Source organism: Hyla sarda, chromosome 4 (assembly GCF_029499605.1).
Source record: "Hyla sarda isolate aHylSar1 chromosome 4, aHylSar1.hap1, whole genome shotgun sequence".
Lineage (NCBI taxonomy): Eukaryota > Metazoa > Chordata > Amphibia > Anura > Hylidae > Hyla > Hyla sarda.
The window spans coordinates 55,702,986-55,724,945 of NC_079192.1; the positions used below are offsets into that span (position 1 = coordinate 55,702,986).

Consider the following 21,960-nt stretch of genomic DNA (forward strand, 5'->3'; position numbering starts at 1 on the left):
CAATGAGCAATCACCAGTATACATGCATTTAGGGATGGGGGTCAGCAAACAGTGCACCTGCCGCGGTGCAAAAAGCCTGAGAAGCAACAAGTTAGTGTAGTTCATTATATAGTCAATGTATGTGGAAGAACGAATGGGCTGCACTCACCGGAATCAGGTACAAAAGCAGTACTGTTCTTTATTTCCAAAGGTGCAGTAAAATCATCATAAGCAGCAAGACATTAAAGATGTAACAGACACCATGAGTCAGATCATTCTTGGGTGACAGCTGTTGTGCGTGCGCATGCAGGGTCTCATGAAGAGTGCATGCGCACGTGAAACAGCTGTCACCCAAGAATGATCTGACTCATGGCGTCTGTTACATCTTTAATGTCTTGCTGCTTATGATGATTTTACTGCACCTTTGGAAATAAAGAACAGCACTGCTTTTGTACCTGATTCCGGTGAGTGCAGCCCATTCCTTCTTCCACTAACATTGACTATATTATGAACTACACTAACTTTACAATCCCTGTAGCATAGTCAAATAAAATAAAAAATCTGGCATATACCTTTAAATCCGCAAAATGCCAATATCTGTCAGATTTTCCCCATTTAGTTCAAGAGGAAAGTATGAATCTAAAATGAATTCACACACTAAATGTAATGTTGTGGATTATTTGGTGGATAAGATAAATCTTTGGATTCCAAGGGACAATTCAAATTCCTGGCGGACATTCCGTGGCGGACATATTCAATCGGTAAAAGGACTGCGCGGGCATGTTCTTTCTTGTGGTGGAGATCAGAATTTGAATTTCTACCGGAAAAATTGTGCCCTTAAGTGTAAATAAACCCCCCAAAAATTTATTTTTTTATTTGCATAGTCTGTACACATCTCCAAAAGCCCTCATAGACAATAAATGAAGCAGCAATGTTCACTCGGGACCCCATTCTTGAGATTACAGGGGGGTTCTCTGCAGTCAGACTCCCTCAGTCGTACACATATCCTGTGGATATGTGTTAATGGTTGGACACCCCTTTGAGCAATGGCTTTTTTTTGGCCATTCTTCCAAAAAGCCCTGTTTTGTGTAGTGTACACTTATGGTGTCCCATGGACAGATGCTTCCATCTTCACTGTGGATCTCTGGAGCTCCTTCAGTGTTATTGTTGGTGTCTTTGATGATTCTCTGGGTAATGCCCTCCTTACCTGCTCCTGGTCTGCATGGAGGAATGGGCCAAAATACCAGCAACAGTGTGTGAAAACCTTGAAGAAGTGGCTTCGTAAGAAGCATTTCAAGCTCCTGGAGTGGCCTAGCCAGTCTGCAGATCTCAACCCCATAGAAAACCTTTGGAGGCAGTTAAAAGTCTGTGCTGCCCAGCGACAGCCCCAAAACATCACTGCTCTAGAGGAGATCTGCATGGAGGAATGGGCCAAAATACCAGCAACAGTGTGTGAAAACCTTGTGAAGACTTACAGAAAACGTTTGACCTCTGTCATTGCCAACAAAGGGTATATAACAAAGTATTGAGATTAACTTTTGTTATTGACCAAATACTTATTTTCCACCATAATTTGCAAATAAATTATTAAAAAATCTGACAATGTGATTTTATGGATTTTTTTCTCATTATTTCTCTCATAGTTGAGGTATACCTATGATGAAAATTACAGGCCTCTCTCATCTTTTTAAGTGGGAGAACTTGCACAATTGGTGGCTGACTAAATACTTTCTTGCCCCACTGTATAATAGGTCACAGTCATTTCAACATATGATGGCCTCTCAGAGACCATCGCATGTTGAAGGCGGCATCAACATACGATGCTTTTGTATGTCGGGGCCATCGCATAAACGGCTATCCGGCAGCGCAGACTGCTTCAGCTGCCACCGGATAGCCGTTTACGGTGCCCTGTGTGGTCCGCTGATGATCACTTACCTGTCCTCGGGGCTCCGGCGCGTCCTCTTCGGGATCCCCTGCATCGTCAGCGCTCTCCATCGTTGTCATCACGTCGCTGCGCTAGCTGTACCGTCATCCAATAGGAGCGGCGTGCGTAGCGACGTGATGGCGGCGACGGAGAGCGAGGATGCAGGGAAAGCAGAGGCTTTGCCGAAGCGGCGGGGACACTCCGGGGACGCGGCGACAGCGATGGAAGGCGACATCCAGGGCAGCGGTGACGGTCCCGAGCAGCGGGGACATGTGACTATAACCTCCAATACCAGTGGTCTTCAACCTGCGGACCTCCAGATATTGCAAAACTACAACTCCCAGCATGCCCGGACAGCCAACGGCTGTATATATATATACACACACACACACACACACAGTATAGGGCTAAATACATATGAGGATCTATGGACCTATACTTATGAGGAACTATACATATGGGAACTAAATACATATAAGGATCTATAAATATGGGGGCTAAATACCTATGAGGGTCTATACATATGGGACTGAATACCTATGAGGATCTATAAATATGGAGGATAAATACACATGCACTCACTACTTCATGGTTTTTATTTTTACCTTCACTGTAACAATTTGGACTGTTATGTCAGATCCATTACGTCAAAATTATATTACAATCCATTATAATTCCAAGGGATTTAAACATTTTTACGGTGCTGAATAACAGGTTAACTGCTGCCACCTAGTGACCAGGTGAGGTACTACATAATTATTTCACCTCTGGGTAAACAGGAATTTCTGCTGTGTACAGAGCAGTGGTGTACAATCCCAGAGAGCTGCCATGGGGCCCGACTCTAACTCCTGCCTTTCCTACAGTCACCACTAGGGGTTGCTCCATGTCCTTTACTACCGTAGTAGCTGTATAAATTCCCATGCCCTGAGCTTCCCTAAAGATGTCCTGTATAAAGGGAAACAAGACCAGACTTTGTATAAAGAATGTGAATGTCTTTTACACCAACTTGTTTAAATATTTGGACATACATGGTTTTGAGACTTGGTGTCATATTTTTAGGTTTACTTAGGGCAGCATGGTGGCTCAGTGGTTAGCATATATATATATATATATATATATATATATATATATATATATACCCAGGTGCCCGCGTAGTGCAACTGGCCTACTTAAATCTCTGTCTCACGTCAGGAGTGGCGTCTTCTCCCCGAGGAAAATACTGATCCCGTTTCCCGTTTAGCTAGTCAAAGGCCTCTCACCCAGCCAAGCCAGATAACCCTGCTCTGTACTGACGAGGGGCAAGTACCCCCGAAACAGTTGTCTGCAAATGGGTTCTCTTTCCTTCTGGAGAGAGTTCTGGCTTGGCAAAAAATCCCAATCAGTTCTGAGACTTCTTAACTGGAGTCGGAGCTGGTTGCAAGACACACTACCTGTATAGGGGGTGTGGTGAGCTCATTTGAATATTTTTTACCCAGGTGCCCGCGGAGTGCAAATGGCCTACTTAAATCTCCGTCTCACGTCAGGAGTGGCGTCCTCTCCCTGAGGAAAATACTGATCCCGTATATATATATATATATATATATATATATATATATATATATAGTCATGGCTGTAAATGTTGGCACCCCTGAAATGTTTCTAGAGAATGAAGTATTTCTCACAGAAAAGGATTGTAGTAGCACATGTTTTGCTATACACATGTTTACTCCTTTTGTGTGTATTGGAACTAAACCAAAAAAGGGAGGAAAAAAAGCTAATTGGACATAATGTCACACCTCTCAGCTCCGGCGCACATGTGCCTGAGCTATAGGATTTAAAGGGCCAGTACGCCCATAATTCCCACACATTCCTGCCAGATCTTTGTTGCCTTGTGCCATTGAGAAACCATTGCTGGGTCTTGCCTTGCCGTATTTCTGACCCCTTGTTCTGTGACCTAACCTTGCTCCTGTGCCGCCTGCCTACTGACCTCCTGCTACGTTCTTTACTATGCACATGTGCCGCCAGCCCTGACCTTCTGCTATCCTGACTACAAGTTGCTGTGTTCCTCCTGTGCCTCGAATCTCCTCAGCCGCCTGTGTGGTCGAGTCGTGCCAGAGGTAGCGACCTGGGTGCCGCCTGCCTCAGCAAGACCATCCCGCTTTGCGGTGGGCTCTGGTGAAAACCAGCGGCACCTTAGACTCCACTCCCTGGCACGGACCGCGTCATCTGCCACACAGGTCCAGTGGATCCACTACCTCCAGTGTTCCAGCCTTCTAACCGTGAGTGTTAGTGTAAGATCCAGCCATGGATCCCACTGAGGTACCCCTGCCAGAAGTCTGTTGTGGTTTGTCAATCGCAGCAGTTGGCCCAACAGGCGCAGCAACTTGTGGTTTCTTTTCCAAGACTTTCTTACCTGCTGAGAGGAATTACTCCATTGGAGATCGAGAACTCCTCGCTATCAAGCTTGCCTTGGAGGAATGGCGACATTTATTGGAAGGTTCTTCTCATCCGGTCAGCATCTACTCCGACCATGAGTATCTTCTGTACCTTCAGTCTGCTCAGCGATTGAATCCCTGCCAGGCAAGGTGGCCTTTGTTCTTTTCTAGATTCAATTACTTCATTCACTTCCGTCCAGCAGACTTCACATCAGGGCTGATGCTCTCACCAGGTCCTCTGACGTCATTGTTTGGACTCCACGCCAATGCATATTATTCCTCCAGATCGCTTGATTTCTACAGCTCCTGCCACTATTCAGCAAGTTCCTCCTGGAAAATCCTTTGTGCCCGCCAGGTTCTGAAATGGGGTCATTCTTCTTTGTTGGCAGGTCATCCTGGAGTACGTAAGACTTTACTTCTAATCTCTATGCACTACTGGTTGCCGCATCTAGAACGTGATGTTTCCGATTTTGTTTGTTCCTGTGACACTTGTGCCAGAGACAAGACTCCTCGGCAGAAACCTGCTGGACTCTTACAGCCTTTATTCATTCCTTGTCCCACATCGCTATGGATTTTATCACTGATCTGCCACCTTTCCGTAATAACTCGGTCATTTGGGTCGTGGTTGATCAGTTTTCCAAGATGACTCATTTCATCCCTCTACCAGGTCTCCCATCTGCTCCACAGCTGGCGAAGTACTTTTTGCTTCATTATCTTCCGTCTACATGGTCTTCCACAACATATGGTTTCTGACCGCGGAGTTCAGTTTGTTTCTAAGTTCTGGAGAGCTCTTTGTAACTGTATAGACATCAATCTGGACTTCTCCTCAGCCTACCACCCTCAGTCCAACGGTCAAGTGGAGAGGGTTAATCAAATTCTGGAGACTTATCTTCGTCATTTTGTTTCTGCTAGCCAAGACAATTGGGTCAACCTTCTCCCTTGGGCAGAATTCTCTTATAATCATAAAGATTCCGAGTCGACGAGGTCTTCTCCCATTTTTGTTGTTTACGAACTCCATCTCTGTCCTCCTCTTCCACTTCCAGTTTCTTGCAATGTGCCAGCTGTTGATGAGCTTGTCCGTGACTTTTCTTCCATTTGGCAACAAACTCGACAGTCTTTATCTCAAGCTTCCTCACGCATAAAGGCACAGGCTGATAAGAGTAGAAGACCTCCTCCGTCCTTCTCTCCTGGAGGCAAGGTTTGGCTTTCCTCCAAATACATTCAGTTCAGGATTCCCTGCTACAAGCTTGGTCCTCGGTTTCTAGGCCCCTTCCAGGTGTTGCAAAATATTAATCCAGTCTCCTATAAACTCTGTTTACCTGCTTCTTTACGTATTCCAATTTTTTTCCATGTTTCCCTCCTCAGCCTCTGGTCATCAACCGGTTTTCTCAGAAGAATTTTGTCCCCACACCAGTCTCCGGCTCTTCTTATGTCTACAAGGTCAAAGAGATTCTTGCCACTAAGACCGTGAGAGGTAAACAAATTCTTCCTGGCTGACTGGGAAGGTTATGGTCCAGAGGAAAGATCTTGGGAGCCAGAGGAGAATATCCTGGACCGTGACCTTCTCTGAAAATTTCTGCACCACCAAAGGAGGGGAAGACCAAAGGGGGGGGGGAACTGTAACAGTTTAAGCTCCAGCCGCACGCGCTGGCCGTGAGCGCATTGCCCCGCTCTCTCCTCCAGCCGGCAGGGCTTCAATTCGCATCGCGGGACGTGCCCACATGCGAATCCCTGGCAATCACTCACCTCAGCTGTCTCCTCCCCTGCCTCTCAGCTCCGGCATGCATGTCCCCGTCTCTTAGGGCGCACGTGCATCGGAGCTATATGATTTAAAGGGCCAGTATGCCCATAATTAAGTCTAACACCTTTGCCTCACTTATAAGTTCCTGCACCTCCCACACATTCCTGCCGGATCTTTGTTGCCTTGTGCCATTGAGAAAGCCTTATTGAGTTTTGCTGTGTTTCTGACCCCTTGTTCTGTGACCTGACCTTGCTCCTGTGCCGCCTGCCTACTGACCTCCTGCTACCTTCCTGACTATGCCCCTGTGCCGCCAGCCCTGTCCATCTGCTATCCTGACTACAAGTTGCTGTATTCCTCCTGTGCCTCGAATCTCCACAGCCGCCTTTGTGGTCGAGTCATGCCAGGGGTAGCGACCTGGCTGCCGCCTGCCTCAGCAAGACCATCCCGCTTTGCGGCACCTTAGACCAGCGGCACCTTAGACTCTGCTCCCTGGTACGGCCCGTGTCATCTGCCACACAGGTCCAGCGGATCCACTACCTCCAGTGTTCCAGTCTTCTAACCATGAGTGTTACACAAGACCACTGATAATCTCCCTCGATCTGGGGCTCCATTTACGATCTCACCCTGTGGTGTCAAAATGATCAGCAAAAATCCTATTGAATGGCCTGCAGAGAGCAGGGACCAAAGTAAAAAAAAGGCTACCATCAGTAACACACTATGCCACCAGGGACTTAAATCATGCAGTGCCAGACATGTCCCCTGCTTAAGATAGTACATGTCCGGGCCCATCTGAAGTTTGCTAGAGAGCATTTGGATCATCCAGAAGAGTATTGGGAGAATGTCATATGGTCAGATGAAACCAAAGTAGAACTTTTTGGTAAAAACTCAACTCGTCGTGTTTGGAGGAGAAAGAATGCTGAGTTGCATCCAAAACACACCCTTCCTACTGTGAAGCATGGGGGTGGAAACATCCTGCTATGGGGCTGTTTTTCTGCTAAGGGACCAGGATGACTGATCCGTGTAAAGAAAAGAATGAATGAGGCCATGTATCGTGAGATTTTGAGGGAAAACCTCCTTCCATCAGCAAGGGCACTGAAGATGAAATGTTGCTGGGTTTTTCAGCATGACAATGATCCCAAACAAACTGCCCGGGCAATGAAGGAGTGGCTTCGTAAGAAGCATTTCAAGCTCCTGGAGTGGCCTAGCCAGTCTGCAGATCTCAACCCCATTGAAAACCTTTGGAGGGAGTTGAAAGTCTGTGTTGCCCAGCAGCAGCCCCAAAACATCACTGCTCTAGAGGAGATCTGCATGGAGGAATGGGCCAAAATGCCAGCAACAGTGTGTGAAAACCTTGTGAAGACTTACAGAAAACGTTTGACCTCTGTCATTGCCAACAAAGGGTATATAACAAAGTATTAAGATGAACTTTTGTTATTGACCAAATACTTATTTTCCACCATAATTTGCAAGTAAATTCTTTAAAAATCAGACAATGTGATTTTATGGATTTTTTCTCTCATAGTTGAGGTATACCTATGATGAAAATTACAGGCCTCTCTCATCTTTTTAAGTGGGAGAACTTGCACAATTGGTGGCTCACTAAATACTTTTTTGCCCCACTGTATATCCCTAACAAATAGCATTTAAAGGGTTAATCCGCTCCCCAGTGTCCAGAACTCAATGTTTCGAAAGCTGGTTGCAAGCTTCCCTGTTCACGCCCGCCCCCTCGTGACATCACGCCCTGCCCCGTGACGTCACTTCCCACCCCCTCAATACTATGGGAGGGGGCGGACGACGTCATGAGGGGGCGGGCGTGAACACAGAAGCCCACACCCAGTGTTCGTAAAATTGAGTTCTGGATGCTGGGGAGCGGAGTAACCCTTTATATCTTGCTCACTTGCTTTGTTTCCTGCCTTATGAAGGGGTCGTGTCCATCTCTCTTCATCTGAGCAAAAAGCTGGGGAGGGAAGGTGGTAATTCCAGCTCCAAAATGTATTTCTGAGGCCTGTCACTCTAGTTATACCCCTAAGCATTTTGATGTATTCTCTATCCACAACTATCTTTTACACAGATGGTATAACGGGGCTGTCTGAAGGGGTTGGATGAGGCTGGGCCTTTTCTTTGAACCCCACGTGTGCATGTATTTTTGGCCTATATACAGTGGCGTTGCGACCCGGGTGCGGGGGGTGCGGCCCGCACCGGGTGACACCAACCTAATGGGGTGACACCAAGATGCTCCGCAGCACCCACCCCTCCCCCGCTACACAGACACCCCCATCTGTGCCCGACCGGCCTCCCATCCGTCAGCACCCCCCCCCCCTGTGTGTGCGGTGCGCCCTTCCGTCCGTCAGCAACCCCCCCCTCTTTCACCTGCGCTGTGCACCCGTCCGTCATCACATCCCCTCACCTTCACCAGCACTGTGCCCGGCCTCCGCTCCCACGTCTTCGCCGGCCTGACGTCACACTGCATGGCCGGGCAGGAGGACGTCAGTTACGTCACTCGCAGGACGCCAGGTGAGAAGGAGCGCTGTGCTGGATGGATGAGTGTGTGTGTCTGTCTCTCTGTCTGTGTGTGTGTATGTGACTCTGTGTGTGTGTGTGTGACTGTGTGTGTATGTGACTCTGTGTGTGTGTGACTGTGTGTGTGTGACTCTGTGTGTGTGACTGTGTGTGTATGTGACTCTGTGTGTGTGTGTGACTGTGTGTGTATGTGACTCTGTGTGTGTGTGTGTGTGACTGTGTGTGTATGTGACTCTGTGTGTGTGTGTGACTGTGTGTATATGTGACTCTGTGTGTGTGACTGTGTGTGTGTGTGTGTGTGTGACTGTGTGTGTATGTGACTCTGTGTGTCTGTCTGTGAGTGTGTGTCTATCTGACTGTGTGTGTGTTTGTGTGTGTCTCTCTGTGTTGTATGTGGTTTTTTGTGTGTGTGTGTGTGGTGGGGGTGGGGTGGGGGGTTGAACCAGCGATCTAATGTGGGGAGACTTTGACCCATTGTGGGGAACCTGCGGCCTAATGTGGGGAAACTACTACCAAGTGTGCGGAGTCTATGCTACCTAATGTGGGGAGTCTATGCTACCTAATGTGGGAAATCTGTGCTACCTTATGTGGGGAGTCTATGCTACCTTATGTGGGGAGTCTATGCTACCTTATGTGGGTAATCTGTGCTACCAAATGTGGGGAATCTATGCTACCTAATGTGGGGAAACTGCTACATAATGTGGGGAATCTGTGCTACCTAATGTGGGGAAATTGCTACCTAATGTGGGGTAACTGGTACCTACCTAATGTGGGGGAACTGGTACCACATGTGGGGAATCTATGCTGCCTAATGTGGGGAAAAGATGCTACCTAATGTGGGGAAACTGCTACCTACCTAATGTGGGGGAACTGCTGCCTACCTAATGCTCCCCCCCTGGCAGTAGCACCCTCATCATCCACCAGCAACACCCACCCCCCAGCAGCAGCACCTCCATCAGCAGATCTTGGTGGTGGATGATGGCAGTGCTCCTGCCAGGAGGATGATCCTGCCGATGGATGATGGGGGTGGTACTGCCAGGGGGGATGGCCAGTAGCACCCTCATCATCCTTCAGCAACACCCCCCAGTAGTAGCACCCCCATCATCCACTAGCAACACCACCAATACCCCCCCTCCCGTGGTAATAGTATCAGCTAACGGATGTTGAGGGGTGTTACTGCGGTTGTGGTATTATATTCAGAGGGTACACTGTATGGCAATGTTATTCATAGGGCGCAGTTTGTGGTAGTATTATATTCAGAGGGCTCAGTGTGTGGTAGTATTATATACAGAGAGTGCAGTTTGTGGTAGTATTAAATTCAGAGGGCGCAGTTTGTGGTAGTATTATATTTAGAGGGCGCAGTTTGTGGTAGTATTATATTCATAGGGCGCAGTTTGTGGTAGTATTATATTCAGAGGGCGCAGTTTGTGGTAGTATTATTAAAGATGAGCGAACTTACAGTAAATTCGATTTGTCTCGAACTTCTCGACTCGGCAGTTGATGACTTATCCTGCGTAAATTAGTTCAGCTTTCCGGTGCTCCAGTGGGCTGGAAAAGGTGGATACAGTCCTAGGAAAGAGTCTCCTAGGACTGTATCCACCTTTTCCAGCCCACGGGAGCACCTGAAAGCTGAACTAATTTATGCAGGAAAAGTCATCAACTGCCGAGCCGAGAAGTTCGTGACGAATCGAATTTACTGTAGTTCGCTCATCTCTAAGTATTATATTCAGAGGGTGCAGTGGGTGGTAGTATTATATTCAGGGGTACAGTATGTGGCAGATTTATATTCAGGGGTACAGTATGTGGCAGATTTATATTCAGAGGGTACACTATGTGGCAGATTTATATTCAGGGGGCGCAGTTTGTGGTAGTATTATATTCAGAGGGCGCAGTGGGTGGTAGTATTATATTCAGAGGGCGCAGTGGGTGGTAGTATTATATTCAGAGGGTACAGTGTGTGGCGGTATTATATTCAGGATGTACAGTGTGTGGTAGTATTATATTCAGTGGGTATGGTGTATGGAAGGTTTATAATCAAAGAGTATAGTGTATAGTAGTACTATATTTAGAGGATACTGTGTCTGGCAGGTTTATAATAATAACTGTTTTCATATAGAGGATGAGAATGCGCTGACATAGAGAGGAGACGTCTGGGCGTCACATTCTGCAGACAGAAGTTTTAGCTGGAACAAGTCCTGGCGGTATGTACCATCTGAATTAGATAAGGGAAGACTATAGAGAAGACGTCACCTATAGTCACTGATATCATTGTGTATTGTCCTCACTATAGAGAAGACGTCACCTGTAGTCACTGATGTCATTGTGTATTCTCCTCACTATAGAGAAGACGTCACCTGTAGTCACTGATATCATTGTGTATTGTCCTCACTATAGAGAAGACGTCACCTGTAATCATTGATATCATTGTACATTCTCCTCACTATAGAGAAGACGTCACCTGTAGTCACTGATATCATTGTGTATTCTCCTCACTATAGAGAAGACGTCACCTGTAATCACTGATACCATTCTGTATTCTCCTCACTATAGAGAAGACGTCACCTGTAGTCACTGATATCATTGTACATTCTCCTCTTTATGTCCTATCAGAGCTGTAGTCACTTGTAAGTTCTACAGTTATGGTGAGTGAAACCACAACTCCCAGCATAACCTCACCACTGCTCAAAGGGGTACTCTACTGGAAAACATTTTTTTTTTTTATCAATTGGTGCTACAAAGTTAAACAGATTTGTAAATTACTTCTATTTAAAAATCTTAATCCTTCCAGTACTTATTAGCTGCTGTATAAGTGATTCACAGGAAGTTCTTTTCTTTTTTAATTTATTTTCTGTCTGACCACAGTGCTCTGTGCTGACAACTTTGTCCATGTCAAGAACTGTCCATAGTAGGAGCAAATCCCCATAGCAAACCTATCCTGCTCTGGACAGTTCCTGACATGGACAGAGGTGTCAGCAAATAGCACTGTGGTCAGACTGGAAAGAACTACACAACTTCCTGTGGAGCATACAGCAGCTGATAAGTACTGTAAGGATTAATATTTTAAATAGAAGTAATTTAAAAATCTGTTTAACTTTCTGGCACCAGTTGATATAAAAGTAAATGTTTTCCAGTGGAGTACCCCTTTAAGTAATTCTGGGAGCTGTATATTTAAATGGTGAAAACTTCCTTAACACTTTCCTATTCTGTGGCAACTGGTATATCTGATTATTATACTGGAATTTCTCACAATGCGCTACAACAGTGGTGTCTGTCACAACAGGCTAAAAGAAACTTACTGGGGGGAAGGGGTAGGTATGGGGGTGACACCATTTTCTACCGCACCGGGTGACACCAACCCTAGCAACGCCACTGCCTATATATATTTTCCTAAATGCTTATTTCACATCATGATGGTGAAGAATCAAACAAAATGTAAACTAATAACACGCAAACAGTTGTACTGTTCATGTCTTATATTGAGCACATTGGGGGAGATTTATCAAAGGATTTAGACTGGTTTTTCCTGTCTAAATTTGTCGCACAGAAAGTTGCAGTCTAAATATGCGTGACTTTTCTGCGACTTTTGCTATCGAGGATTTTTAGAACATGATGCATGCAAGTCTATTTTAGACAGAAAAATGCATTGGTGCTGAATCTATCAAAAGAGACTTTTCAGCGACAAGTCGTATTGGCCGAAAGTACGCCGAAATGTCCGACCATGCTGGAGGAGGTTTAAATATAGACTAAACCATAGATCCCGAAGTCTGTGCGCAGAATTTATCAAGAGCCTTGCGCCTATTGATAAATTAGGCGCACAATAGACCAGACTAACCCTCTGTAGTTTGGTCTATATTGATGTGGGAAATAGACAACTTTGATAAATCTCCCCCATTGAGTAAATATCCAGAATGCAGAGAGAAAAGTATGTGAACCCCTTGAGTCAATGACTTGTCCAACAATATTTCATTTTAAGGGGGTTTTCACACACGGCTTTTTGCAGCAGTTTTTATTTTAGGGTTTATTTGTTTTTTGAGTCAGAAGCATATAAAGCAGGAATGAGAAGTACAATCCCTTTCTTTATATTTTTCAGTCCTTTTGAATCCACATAAAGCTGTGTGTGAAACCTCTTTAGAGGAGATGAAAAAAGGAGAATTGTGTATCTCTCAGCTATATTGGCTTCTCACAAAAGATTGGTTATTATGTATAATGACTTAATGCAAACAACATTCAGAAGCTATAAAGATGTTTCAAGCTTGAAAAAAAAAAAAAAGCATTGCTAAAGGCTCTGGTGAGCATCAATCTATGGTTAGACAAATTGTCTAGTGTGCAGGGCTATCAGCTCTCTGCTCCACCACTCACTTTCCAGTCTGACCACAGTGCTCTCTGCTGCCACCTCTGTCCATGTCAGGAACTGTCCAGATAAGGAGAGGTTTGCTATGGGGATTTGCTCCTGCTCTGGACAGTTCCTGACATGGACAGAGGTGTCAGCAGAGAGCACTGTGGTCAGACTGGAAAGAAATACACAACTTCCTCTGGAGCATACAGCAGCTGATAAGTACTGAAAGGGTTAAAATTTTCATACAGAAGTAATTTACCAATCTGTATAACTATTTTTCCCTCTAGATTACCCCTTTAAGGCCTGCTGAGGGTATTAGTCTGTGGGACAGATTGAAGTGGCTTTGTGGCTAACTAACCTTGTATGGACAAGGGGCGACACGCCTTCTTTACCGTGAGGACTGTGAATTTATGGAACGGTCTACCTCAGGAACTGGTCACAGCTGGAACAATTTACAGCTTTAAAACAGGATTAGATACATTCCTGGAACAAAATAACATTAATGCTTATGAAGAAATATAAAATCTCATCCCTTCCCAATATCACGCCACACCCCTACCCCTTAATTCCCTGGTTGAACTTGATGGACATATGTCTTTTTTCGACCGTACTAACTATGTAACTATGTAACTATGACCTGTATAGCAGTTCTGTCCTCTTTCTCTCTCTTTCTATAGGAATGTAGAAAAGTCAGCAACAAAGTAAAAAAGTTAAAAAAAAAAAAATTATATATATATATATATATATATATACAGTGCATAGTGAAAGTATTCGGCCCCCTTGAACTTTTCAACCTTTTGCCACATTTCAGGCTTCAAACACAAAGATTTAAAACTGTAATTTTTGGTGAAGAATCAACAACAAGTGGAACACAATCATGAAGTGGAACAAAATTTATTGGATATTTCAAACTTTTTTAACAAATAAAAAACAGAAAAATTGGGCGTGCAAAATTATTCAGCCCCCTTAAGTTAATACCTTGTAGCACCACCTTTTGCTGCGATTACAGCTGTAAGTCGCTTGGGGTCTGTCTCTATCAGTTTTGCACATCGAGAGACTGAAATTTTTGCCCATTCCTCCTTGCAAAACAGCTGGAGCTCAGTGAGGTTGGATGGAGAGCGTTTGTGAACAGCTGGAGCTCAGTGAGGTTGGATGGAGAGCGTTTGTGAACAGCTGGAGCTCAGTGAGGTTGGATGGAGAGCGTTTGTGAACAGCTGGAGCTCAGTGAGGGTGGATGGAGAGCGTTTGTGAACAGCTGGAGCTCAGTGAGGTTGGATGGAGAGCGTTTGTGAACAGCTGGAGCTCAGTGAGGTTGGATGGAGAGCGTTTGTGAACAGCTGGAGCTCAGTGAGGGTGGATGGAGAGCGTTTGTGAACAGCTGGAGCTCAGTGAGGTTGGATGGAGAGCGTTTGTAAACAGCTGGAGCTCAGTGAGGTTGGATGGAGAGCGTTTGTGAACAGCTGGAGCTCAGTGAGGTTGGATGGAGAGCGTTTGTGAACAGCTGGAGCTCAGTGAGGTTGGATGAGAGCGTTTGTGAACAGCTGGAGCTCAGTGAGGTTGGATGGAGAGCGTTTGTGAACAGCTGGAGCTCAGTGAGGGTGGATGGAGAGTGTTTGTGAACAGCTGGAGCTCAGTGAGGTTGGATGGAGAGCGTTTGTAAACAGCTGGAGCTCAGTGAGGTTGGATGGAGAGCGTTTGTGAACAGCTGGAGCTCAGTGAGGTTGGATGGAGAGCGTTTGTGAACAGCTGGAGCTCAGTAAGGTTGGATGGAGAGCGTTTGTGAACAGCTGGAGCTCAGTGAGGTTGGATGGAGAGCGTTTGTGAACAGCAGTTTTCAGTTCTTTCCACAGATTCTCGATTGGATTCAGGTCTGGACTGTGACTTGGCCATTTTAACACCTGGATATGTTTATTTGTGAACCATTCCATTGTAGATTTTGCTTTATGTTTTGGATCATAGTCTTGTTGGAAGACAAATCTCCGTCCCAGTCTCAGGTCTTTTGCAGACTCCATCAGGCTTTCTTCCAGAATGGTCCTGTATTTGGCTCCATCCATCTTCCCATCAATTGTAACCATCTTCCCTGTCCCTGCTGAAGAAAAGCCCAGACCCTGATGCTGCCACCACCATGTTTGACAGTGGGGACGGTGTGTTCAGGGTGATGAGCTGTGTTGCTTTTTACGCCGAACATAACGTTTTGCATTGTTGCCAAAAAGTTTGATTTTGGTTTCATCTGACCAGAGCACCTTCTTCCACATGTTTGGTGTGTCTCCCTGGTGGCTTGTGGCAAACTTTAAACGACACTTTTTATGGATATCTTTAAGAAATGGCTTTCTTCTTGCCACTCTTCCATAAAGGCCAGATTTGTGCAGTATATGACTGATTGTTGGCCTATGGACAGAGTCTCCCACCTCAGCTGTAGATCTCTGCAGTTCATCAAGAGTGATCATGGGCCTCTTGGCTGCATCTCTGATCAGTCTTCTCCTTGTATGAGCTGAAAGTTTAGAGGGACGGCCAGGTCTTCGTAGATTTGCAGTGGTCTGATACTCCTTCCGTTTCAATATTATTGCTTGCACAGTGCTCCTTGGGATGTTTAAAGCTTGGGAAATCTTTTTGTATCCAAATCCGGCTTTAAACTTCTCCACAACAGTATCTCGGACCTGCCTGGTGTGTTCCTTGTTCTTCATGATGCTCTCTGCGCTTTAAACGGACCTCTGAGACTATCACAGTGCAGGTGCATTTATACAGAGACTTGATTACACACAGGTTGATTCTATTTATCATCATTAGTCATTTAGGTCAACATTGGATCATTCAGAGATCCTCACTGAACTTCTGGAGAGAGTTTGCTGCACTGAAAGTAAAGGGGCTGAATAATTTTGCACACCCAATTTTTCAGTTTTGAAAAGTTTGAAATATCCAATAAATTTCGTTCCACTTCATGATTGTGTCCCCCTTGTTGTTGATTCTTCACAAGAAAAATTTACAGTTTTATATCTTTATGTTTGAAGCCTGAAATGTGGCAAAAGGTCGAAAAGTTCAAGGGGGCCGAATACTTTCACTATGCACTGTATACAGTATATATATTTGTTTTAATGTACAAATGTGGTGTCCCGGTACCGCATCCTATCCGGTACCTTTTTTATATAAGTCCCCATAGCTAGAGTCCCTAGGACGTCGGAGTTCTTCTTAACTAGCCTGCCCCTAGTCACCTCTCATCTAGGTATTAGTCATCTAATAATTCTTTAGGATTTGTATATATATAGGATTGTACAAGTGTATATAAATGGTTAATTACCTGAGCATAGTGTAACAGGACCTGCGGGTCATGTGACCGGGTAAACTCTATGGTTTTGTGCTTAAGGACCTTTGGGGGTCCCTATGACGTTTATCTCCCATCGCTCCTTGTAATGGTAAGTGACAGTTAATTGGACCAGTAAACACAGCCCCGCCCCTGCCCATATAAGGGAGCGGCAGCCATTGCTCACTCTCTTTCCTCGTGGGCTGTTAATGGAGAAGGATCTGCGCTGCTGTCATCAGTGAGTTTAGGCCTGAGCCTTGCGGTGACGGCTGATATCTTCTAAATTGTGAGTGTATCAATCCCTAAACACTCCGCAAGATCACCGGACCTTATTTATATAGGCTTAACATTAACCCCACATCTACCACAACACCCCAACTACCATACACCCCCCAAAGGCTACCACAAAGCCTTTTTGGCATTGCACGAACAGGATTCGGGTGTGTGCCTACTACAGTTGCCACTAGTGAAAGTGTACTCCCCCCCAGAAAACAAACTTTATTCATGTGCTGTAAACCGTGTTGCTGTGTATGGGAGCGGTGTCCATGGTGCACCATACAAGGGGGCCATGAGAAAAGTAAGGGGGGAAGGCAAAGATTTATCTACAACTGAAATGTGTAAATCCTTTGGTCCGGTCGGCACAGGCGGAGCCGAACTGCTGCCGGAAAAGCGCGCAAAGAAAGCCTGCCCTGCGCCACTCCCCGCCCCTGGGCGTGGCCACCAAGTTGCTGTGTCGCAGCCGAAAGGGAACTCAGAGATACAGGAGTCGTCTCTGGAGGAACCGGAAGTCGGGGCTGCACCAATAACGTCCTTCCTGCCCAGCGCCATTTTGGAGAAGCCCACTATAAAAGACACCACGCACAGCGACCTCTTCAGTCTGCACAGAGAGCCGGAGAGTACAGACATGGTGGAGAGCAGCGTTCCACGTGGTGAAGTTGGCAAAATGGCGCGGGAAAAGCGTAAAGTTGTGGCAGTCGCAGCCCGACTTTTCCAAGAACTTTCTGACCGTCTGCAGCGGTTGTCACGTACGTACTTTGTATGTAGGGGTTAGATACCACACAGGGGGTTGGTCTGCAGAGTATCACCACATGGCAGACTGGACACATTAAGAAAATACTGATCAGAGGCACTTACATCCAGTGACTACAGATGGTGTCTTCTCATGATTGAAGATCTTCACTTTCCCTATCTTCTCTATCTAGCACGCACCACCATGATGCCATCTTCTAACATTATGTTGCTTCTGTGAAGTCTTCTGTGCAGACATCTTTGGCTTCATCTCTTCCTGGCATATCCACACCATATTCACAAGCACCCAGTCACCTTCTTCTTTTTTAAAAGCACCCCTCCTGTTACTTACCCCTGTGTCTGCCATACTCCACAGTGCCTGCAAACACTGTATGCAGTAAAAACATTGCAGTAAATACTTCAGTACACATACTGCCCCCCAAAGTGTCCCCAGACCAGAATTCTTCTTCCATGTGCACGACCCCCTGAACTCTGCACTTGTGTTCCTAATCCTGTGGTTCTCAAGCTGCTGCAAAACTACAACTCCTATCATACCCCGACAGCTACATATCATCATACAGTGGAGACTGTATAGCTGATGCCAAACTCCCATCATGTCCCAACAGCTGGAGAACCAAAGGTTGGGTGACACTTCTCTTTACCTTATCCTCTGTTATCACAATCTATTATTTATTTTGAGACAGTACATCACAGTAGCCACTAGGTGTCAGTATGCCATTATAGCTATTAGGTGGCAGTAGATTATTGTAGATTGTTAGCAGTACACTCTAGTGGCCATTAGGTGGCAGTAGATTATTGTAGATTGTCAACAGTACACCACAGTAGCTGCTAGGTGGCAGTAGATTGTTGTAAATTGTGAGCAGTGCACCATAGTAGTCACTAGGTGGCAGTATTTTATTGTAGATTGTGAGCAGTACACCATAGTAGCCACTAGGTGGCAGCAGATTATTGTAGCTTGTCAGCAGTACACTATAGTGGCCATTAGCTGGCGGTAGATTAAAGTAGATTGTCAGCAGTACACATTGTAGCCATTAGTTGTCAGTAGATTATTGTAAATTGTGAGCAGTTCACCATAGTAGTCCCTAGGTGGCAGTATCTTATTGTAGATTGTGAGCAATACACCATAGTAGCCACTAGGTGGCAGCAGCTTATTGTAGATTGTCAGCAGTACACTCTAGTGGCCATTAGGTGGCGGTAGATTATAGTAGATTGTCAGCAGTACACATTGTAGCCATTAGGTGGCAGTAGATTATTGTAAATTGTGAGAAATAGCCACTAGGTGGCAGTAGATTATTGTAAATTGTGAGCAGTACACCATAGTAGCCATTAAGTGGCAGTATCTTATTGTAGATTGTCAGCAGTACACCATTGAAGCCACTAAATGGCAGTAGATTATCATAGATGGTCAGCAGTGTAGTGAAGTCACATTACTGTCCAATGTGATCCCTAATATCCGCAGACTGAACAACTTTATTTTTTCCTCTGCTTTTTTACTTTTAGTAGTATTTTGCTAAGTATTTTGCAAACAGTGTGTCTCCAGCTGTTGCAAAACTACAATTCCCAGCTATTTTACTTTTAGTAGTATTTTGCTAAGTATTTTGCAAACAGTGTGCCTCCAGCTGTTACAAAACTACAATTCCCAGCATGCCTGGACAGCCGAAGGCCCTGCTCACATCACTTGGTTGTTAGTTTAAAGATAATTTCCTAAAGTTGAATGAATTGTATTCATCCCCATAAAGGAGGCAACTACCAGATGAAGGAATGATTTACCTACCAATACTTTTTCACTAGTTCAGGCCTTTAAGGGGTACTCCGGTGGAAAACTTTTTTCTTTAAATGAACTGGTGCCAGAAAGTTAAACAGATTTGTAAATAATTTCTATTAAAAAATCTTAATCCTTTTAGTACTTTTTAGCAGCTGTATGCTACAGAGGAAATTCTTTACTTTTTGAATTTCTTTTTTGACTTGTCCACAGTGCTCTCTGCTGACACCTCTGTCTGTGTCAGGAACTGTCCAGAGCAGCATAGGTTTGCTATTGGTATTTTCCAGTTCCTGACACGGGCATCAGGTGTCAGCAGAAAGCACTGTGGACAACACAAAAAAAGAAATTAAAAAAAATAAAGATTTTCCTCTGTAGCAACAGCTGCTAAAAAGTACTGAAAGCATTAAGATTTTTTAATAGAAGTAATTTACAAATCTGTTTAACTTTCTGGCACCAGTTCATTTAAAAAAAAAACTAAGTTTTTCACCGGAGTACCCCTTTAAATAAACTGGATTATGAAGGAAACATTCATGGAATTATTAGAATTGGAGCTGTCTATAAATATACTATATTGTTATTACAGTACGTGTCTCTCCGAAGCGCAAAAATGGATAAGGATTTGCTGGAACACAATGGAGTGTGAGGAAAGGCTGCGGGAACAGAATACTTCTCATGTCTCGCTGTCAGTAGGGCTATATTTTATTCCTGCCTGTAATACTACTCCAATAAAACCAATAGCAACAGCAACGTAATGTCAATGAAAGCATGAGAAATGCTCCTAAGATAATGTAAAAGGATGTTAGATAGAGATAGATAGATATAAGAGAGATAGATATGAGATGGATATAAGATAGATATGAGATAGATATATATGAGATGGATATAAGATAGATATGAGATAGATAGATATGAGATAGATGGATAGATATGAGATAGATAGATATGAGATAGATATGAGATAGATAGATATGAGATAGATAGATATGAGATAGATAGATATGAGATAGATATGAGATAGATAGATAGATAGATAGATATGAGATAGATAGATATGAGATAGATATGAGATAGATGGATAGATATGAGATAGATAGATATGAGATAGATATGAGATAGATAGATAGATAGATATGAGATAGATAGATATGAGATAGATATGAGATAGATGGATAGATATGAGATAGATAGATATGAGATAGATATGAGATAGATAGATAGATAGATATGAGATAGATAGATATGAGATAGATATGAGATAGATAGATAGATATGAGATAGATAGATAGATATGAGATAGATAGATAGATAGATAGATAGATATGAGAGAGATAGATATGAGATAGATAGATAGATATGAGATAGATAGATAGATAGATATGAGATAGATAGATAGATAGATATGAGAGATAGATATGAGATATAGATAGATATGAGATAGATAGATAGATATGAGATAGAGAGATAGATATGAGAGAGATAGATATGAGATAGATAGATAGATATGAGTTAGATAGATAGATAGATAGATAGATATGAGATAGATAGATATGAGATAGATAGATATGAGATAGATATGAGATAGATAGATAGATATGAGTTAGATAGATAGATAGATAGATAGATAGATATGAGATAGATAGATATGAGATAGATAGATATGAGATAGATATGAGATAGATAGATAGATAGATATGAGAGATAGATATGAGATATAGATAGATATGAGATAGATAGATAGATATGAGATAGAGAGATAGATATGAGAGAGATAGATATGAGATAGATAGATAGATAGATATGAGATAGATAGATAGATAGATATGAGATAGATAGATATGAGATAGATAGATAGATAGATAGATATGAGATAGATAGATATGAGATAGATAGATATGAGATAGATATGAGAGATAGATATGAGATATAGATAGATATGAGATAGATAGATAGAGATAGATATGAGATAGAGAGATAGATAGATAGATATGAGATAGATAGATAGATAGATAGATAGATAGATAGGACCACAAGCGCAGGATCTGCTCCCCCAGCATAAATGCACAACTGCATTTGGGGTTGAGCATTTCCTGCCATTTAAAAACACATTTTTTTCTTGTTGTTCAAATCTTGTACTTGGAGGTGTATAATGTGTGGTGGCCCAGTACGGGAGGTGTTACCCACTGCTCCTGCTGTCAGGCAGCCTCCTTCAGTGTCCCCAAGGCCCCCTGCATTGTAAATATGTTTTACCATGTAAAGTGTTATAAAATGTAATGTCGCTTTAAGAGTTATACCATGTGATATGTCATGTGATTGTTACCCAGGAGGTACCAGTGACCAGGTGATCCCAAGAGTGACCTATGGGCTCCCTGCTAGTCTCCCCCATATAAGCCCTGGGTGGAGCTTCTCTCTCTTGCTTCCTGCTGAGGTCCAGTGCAGTCTTGTCTAGTGTGTGTGTCCAGAGTGTTGGAGACCTCAAAGTCCAGTCCTGCAGCCGCCATCAAGTCAAGTAAGATAAGTCACAGCTTTATGAGTCAAGTCAAGTCAGTCCCTGTCATCTGTCAAGTCAGCAAGGTCTGCATTCAATTGTCCAGTCCTACTACAAGTCCCAGCAAGCCCTTAAGGTCTCTGAGTCACTGGTCACCTCCTTGGTCCCTGGCTGAACTGTATAGACTTTACCATCTGTCTACCCTCAGTAAAGCTACCTTTGTCCGTAACTTGGCATCTGAGTCTTTATTGCCCCCCGTGCCTAGCCCCGGATCCAGCGGTATACCTTCTGGTGGTTATGGCTAAACCACGCCATGGCGTCACGAATACAAGGGGTTAATGCCATCTGCCCCTAAGGTAACAACATCTGCCCTGCAACACACACCCTGCCTCCACAACTTTTGGCATCACGAACAGGATACGGGTGTGTGCCTTATGCCACAAGTCCTCCCCTAGTCTGATCTGTGTCCAAT

The 21,960-nt window shown here is 44.2% G+C and overlaps 1 protein-coding gene across 1 annotated transcript in view; it reads right to left on the minus strand.

The window, feature by feature from the left end:
* LOC130367957 (uncharacterized) overlaps positions 1–21,960 on the minus strand; it is a 112,944-nt gene that overhangs the window by 90,641 nt on the left and 343 nt on the right. The gene's annotated exons all lie outside the window — the stretch shown is intronic.